We start from the raw sequence: 7846 nt of genomic DNA, 5'->3' as shown, positions 1-7846 counted from the left end.
AAAATGAAGGAACTCAGGCCCGGCGCAGTGGCTCATGCCTGTAATCTCGACACTTTGGAAGGCCAAGGCAAGCAGATCACTTGAATTCAGGAGTTCGAGACCAGCCTGGCCAAGATAGTGAAACCCCGTCTCTACTAAAATATACAAAAAAATAGCTGAGTGTGGTAGCACACACCTGCAATCCCAGCTACTTGGGAGGCTCATGCATAAGAATTGCTTTAACCCTGGAGGCAGAGGTTGCAGTGAGCCAAGATCATGCCACTGCACTCCAGCCTGTGCGACAGAGTGAGACTCTGTCTCAAAAAAAATCAACGGGCTGGGCGTGGTGGCTCAAGCCTGTAATCCCAGCACTTTGGGAGGCCTAGGCAGGCGGAACGCCTGTGGTCAGGAGTTCGAGATCAGCCTGACCAACATGGAGAAACCCCGTCTCTACTAAAAATACAAAAATTAGCCAAGCATGGTGGCACGCACTTGTAATCCCAGCTACTCGGGAGGCTGAGGCAGGAGAATTACTTGAACCTGGGCAGAAGTTGCAGTGAGCCGAGATAGTGCCATTGCACTCCAGCCTGGGCAATAAGAGTGAAACTCCATCTCAAAAAAAAAAAAAAAAATTAACTAAATTAAATTAAGGAACTCAGTGGGGCACAGTGGCTCATGCCTGTAACCCCAGCATGTTAGGAGGCTGAAGCTGTCAGAGGCATTTGAACCAGGGCAACTTCATCTTGAATAGGGGCTGGGTAAAATGAGGCTGAGACCTATTGGCCTGCATTCCGAGTCAGTTAAGACATTCTAAGTCACAGGATGAGATAGGAGGTCAGCACCAGATACACGTCATAAAGATCTTGCTGATAAAACAGGCTGCAATAAAGAAGCTAGCCAAAACCCACCAAAACCAAGATGGTGACAAGAGTGACCTCTGGTCGTCCTCACTGCTATACCCCCACCAGTGCCCTGACAGTTTACCAATGTCATGGCAATGTCAGGAAGTCACCCTGTATGGTCTAAAAGGGGAGGCATGAATAATCCACCCCTTGTTTAGCATATAATCAAGATAAAACTATAAAAATGGGCAACCTGTAGCCTCAGGGCTGCTCCGTCTATGGAGTAGCCATTCTTTATTCCTTTACTTTCACTTTATGGACTCACCCTGAATACTTTTCTTTCTTTCTTTTTTTTTTTCTTGAGACAGAGTTTTGCTCTTGTTGCCCAGGCTGGAGTGCAGTGGTGCAATCTTGGCTCACTGCAGCCTCCGTCTCCATGGTTCAAGTGATTCTCCTGCCTCGGCCTCCCGAGTAGCAGGAATTACAGGCACGCACCATTACACCCAGCTTTGTATTTTTGGTAGAGATGGGGTTTCACCATGTTGGCCAGGGTGGTCTGGAACTCCTGACCTCAAATGATCTGCCCGCCTCGGCCTTCCAAAGGGCTGGAATTATAGGCGTGAGCCACAGTGCCAGGCCTGTCCTGAATACTTGCTTGTGCGAGATCCAAGAACCCTCTCTTGGGGTCTGGATCAGGACTCCTTTCCAATAACGAAGTGGGTGGATTGCTTGATCCCAGGAGTTCGAGACCAGCCTGGGCAACATGACGAAACCTTGTCTCTGCAAAAAAATACAAAAATTAGCCAGGCATGATGGCGTGTGCCTGTAGTCCTAGGTATTCAGGAAGCTGAGGTGACTGCTCCACTGCATTCCAGCCTGGGTGACACAGTGAGACTCTGGAAAAAAGAGAGAGAGAGAGAAAGAAAGAAAGAAGAAAAAGAAAGAAGAAAGAAGAAAGAAGAAAAGAAGGAAAGAAAGAAAGAAAGAAAGGAGAGAGAGAGAAGAAAGAAAGAAAGAAGAAAGAAAGAAAGAAAGAAAGAAAGAAAGAAAGAAAGAAAGAAAGAAAGAAAGAAAGAAAGAACAAAAGGCCGGGCGCGGTGGCTCACGCCTGTAATCCCAGCACTTTGGGAGGCTGAGGTGGGCGGATCACAAGGTCAGGAGATCGAGACCATCCTGGCTAACACGGTGAAACTCCGTCTCTACTAAAAATACAAAAACAAAAATTAGCCAGGCATGGTGGCGGGCGCCTGTAGTCCCAGCTACTCGGGAGGCTGAGGCAGGAGAATGGCGTGAACCCGGGAGGCGGAGTTTGCAGTGAGCCGAGATGGCACCACTGCACTCCAGCCTGGGCAACACAGCGAGACTCTGTCTCAAAAAAAAAAAAGAAAGAACAGAAGGAACTCGCATAAAGGCCCAGAATACAAAAGTGACAATGAACTGGGTCTTCTTGGAATGCAGTGTGCAGCTGCAAGACGGCAGCACACCTGACTGGCTACTTTGCAGTAAGGACTGTCTGTTTTAGGTACAAATCCAATGCCTAGTGCAATGCCGTGGGAGATGTCCCATCAATATGTATTTAAAGCATAAAGTAACACCTGGAAGGCAGGCAAGTAAGCATCAAGAAAAGAGAAAGGCCAAAGGGGGCCATTAAGAATAAAGAAATGAGCTAGTGTCATAATAGCATAATAGCAGCCCCATTTAATGAGCTCTTAAATACGCCTAAACCAAGCATTTTTCATTGTTGACCCAATTAATTCTCAACAACATTACATAAGTAGTATTATTATTGTCATATTACAGCCAAGGAAACACCCCAAAAGATTAAATGAACTGCTAAGGTCAGCCAGGTAGTAATTTAGAACTTGAACTCAGGTTGATGCTTTTAACATGTGCTTTCTGCCTTCACAAAGAAAACTTCTGGAAAGTTTCTGGTGTTAGCAACATCACGAAAATAACACATAGTTCCCCCATCCCCACCAAGGGACTTTGTGGACTTAGATACACAAATTATTTCTATTTAAAACCAATCTTAAGCCAAGTGCTGTGGCTCATGCTTGTAATCCCAGCACTTTGGGAGGCCTAGGCAGCTGGACCACTTGAGCTCAGGAGTTGAAGACTAGCCTGGCCAAAAAGGCGAAACCCCCGTCTCTACAAAAAGTATAAAAATCAGCTGGGTATGGTGGCATGTGCCTGTAATCCCAGCTACTTAGGAGACTGAAGAAGGAGAATCACTTGAATCCAGAAAGCGGAGTTTGCAGTGAGCCTAGATCATGCCACTGCATTCCAGCCTGGGCGACACAATGAGACTCTGTCTCAAATAAATAAATAAATAAAACCAGTTTAGGGCCGGGGCAGTGGCTCACACCTGTAATCTCAGCACTTTGGGAGGCTGAGGCAGGTGGATCACCTGAGGTTGGGAGTTTGAGACCAGCCTGGCAAACATGGTGAAACCCCATCTCTACTAAAAATACAAAATTAGTGGGTATGGTGGCACATGACTGTAATCCCAGCTAGTCAGGAGGCTGAGGCAGGAGAATCACTTGAATCTGGGAGGCGGAGGTTGCAGTGAGCCGAGATGGCGCCATTGCATTCCAGCCTGAGTGACAGAGCAAGACTCTGTCTCAAAAAAAAAAAAAAAAAAAAAAAACACAAAAAATAACAGTCTAGGCCAGGTGCAGTGGCTCATGCCTGTAATCCCAGCAAGTTGGGAGGCCGAGGCAGGCGGAGCACGAGGTCAGGAGTTCGAGACAAGCCTGGCCAACATGGCAAAACCCCATCTCTACTAAAAATACAAAAATTAGCAGGGCGTGGTGGCGAGCACTTGTAATCCTAGCTACTCGGGAGTCTGAGGCAGGAGAATCACTTGAACCCGGGAGGCGGAGGTTGCAGTGAGCCAAGATCGTGCCATTGCACTCTGGCCTGGGCGACAAGAGCAAGACTCCGTCTCAAAAAATAAATAAATAGGCTATACGCGGTAGCTCACACCGGTAATCCCAACACTTCGGGAGGCCAAGGCAGGTGGATCACAAGGTCAGGAGTTGGAAACCAGCCTGGCCAATGTAGTAAAACCCCGTCTTTTCTAAAAAAAAAAAAAAAAAAAAAAAAATACAAAAATTAGCCGAGCATGGTGGTGCACGCCTGTAGTCCCAGCTACTTGGGAGGCTGAGGCAGAAGAACCGCTTGAACCCAGGAGGCAGAGGTTACAGTGAGCTGAGATCACGCCACTGCACTCCAGCCTGGGCAAGAGAGCGAGACACCATCTCAAAAATAAATAAATAAATAAATAAATAGTTGTTTGTTTGTTTTTGAGGGGAGTTTTGCTCTTGTTGCTCAGGCTAGAGTGCAATGGTGCAACCTCGGCTCACTGCAACCTCTGCCTCCCAGGTTCAAGCAATTCTGCGTCAGCCTCCTGAGTAGCTGGGATTACAGTGAGGCACCACCACACCTGGCTAATTTTTTGTATTTTTTAGTAGAGACGAAGTTTCTCCATGTTAGTCAGGCTGGTTTCAAACTCCTGACCTCAGGTGATTCAGCCGCCTCGGCCTCCCAACTTGCTGGGATTACAGGCGTGAGCCACTGCGCCTGGCCAAAAACCAGTCTTGATACTTTAGAATCCTGTCAGCGGGGTATGAACCAGAGCAACTCTATCTTGAATAGGGGCTGGGTAAAATGAGGCTGAGACCTATTGGGCTGCATTCCCAGACAGTTAAGGCATTCTAAGTCACAGAATGACATAGGAGGTTGGCACAAGATATAGGACATAAAGACCTTGCTGATAAAACAGATTGCAGTAAAGAAGCAGGCTAAAACCCACCAAAGCCAACATGGCCATGAGAATGTCCTCTGGTCATCCTCACTGCCACACTCCTCCCATCAGCACCATGACAGTTTACAAATGCCATGGCAACAATAGGAAGTTAGTCTATATGGTCTAAAAAGGAGAGGCATGAATAATCCAGCCCGTGTTTAGCATATCATCAAGAAATAACCATAAAAACGGGCAACCAGTAGCCCTTGAGGCTGCTCTGTCTATGAAGCTGCCATTCTTTTATTCCTTTACTTTCCTAATAAAGTTGCTTTCACTTTACTCTATGGACTTGCCCTGAATACTTCCTTGGGCAAGATCCAAGAATCCTCTCTTGGGGTCTGCATCAGGACCCCTTTCCTGTAACACCTTTCTGGCAACCACTGAAGGGACTATAGTGCAGAAACCCCCAATCCAAAGGCTAACTTTGGGTAAGTGTTGGGGTCTGGTAACACTCATATGTAACATCTGACCCCCAAAAAATCATGAAAAGTGGTTAAAATACTAGAGCAGGCTGGGTGCAGTGGCTCACACCTATAATCGCAGAATTTTGGGAGGCCAGGGTGGGCAGATCACTTGAGCCCAGGAGTTTGGACCAGCCTGGCTAACATGTTGAAACCTAATTTCTACTAAAAATACAAAAATCAGCCATGTGTGGTGGCATGTACATGTAGTCCCAGCTACTTGGGAGACTGAGGCAGGAGAATGGCTTGAGCCTGGGAGGCATAGGTTGTAGTGAGCAAGGGCATGCCACTGCACTTCAGCCTGGGCAACAGGAGTGAAACCCTGTCTCAGAAAAAAACAACATCAACAACTCTAGAGCAATCGGATTTAAAACATACACTCCTTGGCCAGGCGCGGTGGCTCATGCCTGTAATCCCAGCACTTTGGGAGGCCAAGGCGGGCGGATCACCTGAGATCAGGAGTTGGAGACCAGCCTGACCAACATGGAGAAACCCTGTCTCTACTAAAAATACAAAATTAGCTGGGTGTGGTGGTGCATGCCTGTAATGCCAGCTACTCGGGAGGCTGAGACAGGAGAATTGCTTGAACCCAGGAGGCAGAGGTTTTGGTGAACCAATATCACGCCATTGCACTCCAGCCTGGGCAACAAGAGCAAAACTCCATCTCAAAACAACAACAACAACAACAAAATACACCCCATTTCCCAGGAACGAGTGTTTTTTGTTGTTATTGCTGTTGTTTTTTCCCCGCTATTATGATGAATCATTTCAGCTACCTACTTTTTGTTTTAGTTTGTCAGTTTGATTGGATTTTTCCCCATGGGGAAGGAAAGGAGAGCAGGATGAGGGGCACAGCCAACGCCTGGAAACCTGGCACTCACCTGCAGCCTGGGGCAGGTAACTTGGGCGGCTGCCTCTGAGGTGGTGATTTCCCTGAGATGTGGGGGCAGGAGAGAATCGGACAACCAGAGGGAAGATTGGTCTAACTGCTGCAGATTGGGTAGATAAGATAAGTGAGGCCCTGAAATGATCACATGCAATGGAAAAGTTCTTTAAAAAAAAAAAAAAAAAAAGTTTTTTTTTTTTTTAAGTAGCAGCCATGGTTCTGAGGTTTGGTTCCATGTGCCTTTTCCTTGTACTGCCTTCCAAGGTCCTGATTCACACACAATCCCTTATTGGTTCCAATGGCCCAGGACCCCAGTCCTTGCCACCAGCATGATGGATCTTGTGAGTAGTCCTAGTTCCTACTCAGACCTGATCCAAAGGAGAAGTGGGCAGAGACCCAGTTTCCAGCTCCAGCACCAGCTGCCTCTGAGCCATTTCTGCTTCCTACCAGGTGAAGCTCCTGGGAGGGAAGGGGTCCAGGACCTGGAATGATAAAGCTCCCTGGAAAGCCAGCCATGGCTAGTCTGCAGCCCCTGGGGACTCTGTAAGAGTCTGGATGCAGACAGGCCAGGGACTGCCACCTCAGGAAAGCTGAGGACCTCAGTGTCCACTGGGAAGAGATGGGAGGGAGGCATGATTCTAGGAGGGTACTGCTGGTCTGCCCTTCCATTCGTCTGGGAATCCATTTCCTTGTGGAAAGTACAATCAGAGAGGTTCTTCTTCACATCCTCACAACAGTCTTAGTGGCCCCTTCTCTTTGGACTCTCCCAAGATGCAAAGAGTGTTTCTGGAGATTAGTAGGCTCAAGAAGGGAGGGGAGTTAGCAATAGATTTTGAACAATCTTCAAAGTTTGGAACACTTTGGGTAGCTCTTAAGGGTGAACTTGTTCAGCTTCTGAGACAGGTGTGTAACAAGTAAGACTGTGACTGATCTTCAGAAGATCCCTGAGAACAGGAGATCACCAGCAGCCAGGAGCTGTGGAAGGTTGCCTTGGGGAAGCAGGGGTCCTGCTAACCCAGCATAACCTCTATTCTTAAGGTAGTGCCCGGAGCAGAGGTTCCCAAAACATGAAACACAGACGAGCTCCATCAAAATCACCTGAAAGCTCCATCAAATTCACCTGGAAAGCATCAATATCCAAAGCCTGCCCCCTCTGCACCCTCCACCCACTGAATCAGAAGAGGGTCCCAGAGATCTGCATTTGACTCTAAAAGGCAACCTCCAGTGCTCCTTAGACTTGCTTAGAAAACACTGTAAATCCGAAGACTTATAAAACTCTAAGTGTCTCAGAAACTCAGGGTGAAGAATCACAAGTTCTCTACCACCCTGCCCCATTTTTAATCACACTCATCACAGACCACAAAGCACCTGGCAAACTCAGGGAACGGTGGGTTGAAGAAATGTTTTCTTCTAGCAGATTAAGAGCTGAGCAGAGTTTCCTGTGCCCTGTGCTTCATTAGCACATTGGTGGTGTCGTTTCCGGTGACTGACTCTCTGTTTCCATTCTGGCAAAGTGGTTTGCTCTTTTCACTCTGCTTTGGGTGTTGAAGGAAGATGAGCTTCTCACGGAGCCGCTCCTGAGCCTCTTGGCAGTTTCCCCCTCTGTGCCCCTCATGTTTCCACCAGAAGGCAGAAGCCATAGATTCTCCCTGAGCCACCTCACTTGGAAGCACCACGTCCGGATGAGATCGCACGTCCTGCAGTGGACGTTAGCCACGTCCAGGTAGAACCAAACCTGTTGCTTTTGTATGTTGGGTCAACTCGGCCTGACGTTTCAGAGATAGACACAAGATAGGGAGTTTGTTGCGGGGGTGGGGAGAAGTGGTAGACATGCTGGCTAACTGATTATGATTAAGAGAAACTTAGAAGC

The sequence above is a fragment of the Nomascus leucogenys genome, chromosome 9 (genome assembly GCF_006542625.1).
Source record: "Nomascus leucogenys isolate Asia chromosome 9, Asia_NLE_v1, whole genome shotgun sequence".
In the NCBI taxonomy this organism is placed as follows: domain Eukaryota; kingdom Metazoa; phylum Chordata; class Mammalia; order Primates; family Hylobatidae; genus Nomascus; species Nomascus leucogenys.
The sequence above is the reverse complement of the archived record's forward strand: the minus strand, read 5'-3'. Positions refer to the sequence as shown.